Source organism: Cannabis sativa, chromosome 1 (assembly GCF_029168945.1).
Source record: "Cannabis sativa cultivar Pink pepper isolate KNU-18-1 chromosome 1, ASM2916894v1, whole genome shotgun sequence".
NCBI classification, from domain to species: Eukaryota; Viridiplantae; Streptophyta; class Magnoliopsida; order Rosales; family Cannabaceae; genus Cannabis; species Cannabis sativa.
This window is the reverse complement of record NC_083601.1, coordinates 13,570,587-13,573,020: the sequence shown is the minus strand read 5'-3', so window position 1 is coordinate 13,573,020 and position 2,434 is coordinate 13,570,587. Positions and strand designations below refer to the sequence as shown.

The 2,434-nt window shown below is 30.8% G+C and overlaps 1 non-coding gene across 1 annotated transcript; it reads left to right on the top strand.

The window, feature by feature from the left end:
- The first annotated feature begins 710 nt into the window (after window positions 1-710).
- LOC115703275 (small nucleolar RNA R71) lies at window positions 711-817 on the top strand. Its single transcript, XR_004009052.2, has one exon. It is a non-coding gene; the product is annotated as a small nucleolar RNA R71 (small nucleolar RNA).
- Window positions 818-2,434: the final 1,617 nt, after the last annotated feature.

Genomic DNA, 2,434 nt, shown 5'->3' with positions numbered 1-2,434 from the left:
CTTTTTCTCTCTCAGTTACGGCATTGGCAAGTTGACCCAATTGTGTCTCAAGTTTGGCAATGGACTGAGATTGTTTTTGCATGATTTGTTGGGTGGATTGCATGAATTGTTGTAAAGTGTCTTCTAAGGAAGGCTTTCTTTGTGGAGGGTAAGGTTGACTTGGTTGGACATGATTCGGATTTGGCATGTTGAATTGGTTTCCTTGGTTCATTTGTGGTTGGTTTTGTCTCCATGAAAAATTGGGATGGTTTCTCCAATTAGGATTGTATGTGTTAGAAAATGGGCTATCATTTGGTTTACCATATGAATGTAATGCATTAGCCTCTTCGGAAAATATTTCAAGAAAAGAAGGACATGATTGATCATTATGACAAGTACTAGCACAAACCTCTTTTTTAGGTTGAACATGAGAATTCATAGTTTGACTTATGACTAAGGCTTCTACTTTTCTTGCTAATTTTTCAAAAGATGTTCTCAAATAAGTTTCTTCTTTTATTTCATATTTTCCTCCTCTTTTGGGTGAATTATTTGCTCTAGACCTAGGCTCAGAATAATTCCATTGTTGTGAATTAACAGATAATTCTTCAAGAGCTTCCCAAGCCTCTTGCCCTTGTAATTTCAAAAATTTTCCGGTATGCATAGATTGAATCATTTGTCGATTTGAAGGGGTTAAACCATCATAAAAATATTTTACAAGTCTCCATTTTTCAAAACCATGGTGGGGGCATTTTAATAATAAATCTTTAAATCTTTCCCAACATTCATAAAATTCTTCATTATCTTTTTGATAAAATTCGGAGATTTCTCTTCTTAAATTATCAGTTTTGGACATGGAGAAAAATTTGGCAAGAAATTTATTAAAAAGTTGATCCCAAGTTGTTATGGTTCCGGTTGGAAGTGAGTTTAACCAAGCTTTGGCTCTATCTTTTAAAGAAAAAGGAAACAACCTAAGCTTAACTGATTCATCCGAAAAATTTTGAAAACGAAAAGCTGAGCAAATATCCAAGAAATCTTTTACATGCATGTAAGGGTCTTCTCTTTCTAAACCATAAAAAGAAGGCAACAATTGAATGATTGAAGGTTTAAGTTCAAAATGAGTGGCATTAGTAGTAGGCAAAACAATGCATGATGGAGCATTAGATGAAATAGGTGAAAAATATTCAAGTAGTGTTTTTTCTTGCGCAATATTAGGTTCTTGTTCCATTATGCTTAATTTTTCAGAAACACTTTTAATTTCACCTAAAGTTACTACTCTTTTTACCAAACGATTTTTAGAATCACGTTGCCAATGATGCATGCAATGTCACAAATTTCACAAAGAAACACAATTAATACACAATAATCTCAAGAAGATAAATTTCTGATGTGGAAGATCAGTTATAAACCGCAACCACATAGCATACTTATAACACAAAGAGATTATGATTTTTTTTTTTTTGTAAATTTTTAATTTTTCATTTTTTTTGGTTTGACTTGTTCACGACTTAATAACAACTCTCCGGGGTTAATTATTAAGTGTGGATGGGAACTTTGCCAAATTTCCTTTAAGCAAAAATTGCTTATGTTGAAAGAACAAGCTTTGTTTTTAAATATTTTTTTTTTAAGCAAAGTAAATAAGATTACAACTAAATAAATACAATAAAAAAATGACAATAATAATGATAGATAGTTATATTAAAGTTAGGAGGCACAAAATGCCATCAACTAACTATAATAATAATAGTAGTAGTAGTAGTAATATTAGTAGCAATAATAAGATTTTAGGAGGCACAAGATGCCATCAACTAAAATGATAAACAAAAATAAAAGCTAGGAGGCACTAATGCCATCACTAGAGGGGATATAATAGAAGACAAAAATGCACTCAACTATCAAGTATGTAGGAGGCACAAAATGCACTCAACTACTAAAAGAAAAAAAAGGTTAGGAGGCAAAAATGCACTCAACTAACAAATAGGTAGGAGGTACAAAATGCCATCAACTACCAATAAATATGTATATATACATATAGTATATAATATATAATATATAACAATATATATATGTATAAATATGTATAACTTTCTCTTTTTTTCTCGATTTTTTTTTTCAACTTTTTTTTTTTTTTTTGATGAAAATGAGAAAAGAAAAAAAAAATAACTAGTAGAAGAATATTACTTACCTTGTAGAAAGATTGTTTCTTTCTTGCAACTCCCCGGCAACGGCGCCAAAAACTTATTGTCCTCAAAAGTGAGTGTTTTAATATTTATACTCGCAAGTGCACGAATCGTTTCGGAATATAATGTTCATGTAAGTGCAAGGTCGAACCCATGGGAGTTGACTAACATCAAAAGAAACTATTTCAAACAAAATAAGAATATTATAACCTAGCTCCAAATATTTGATGGGATTGCAAAATAAAATAAAAGACAAGTAACTAAAATACTTAAGATTA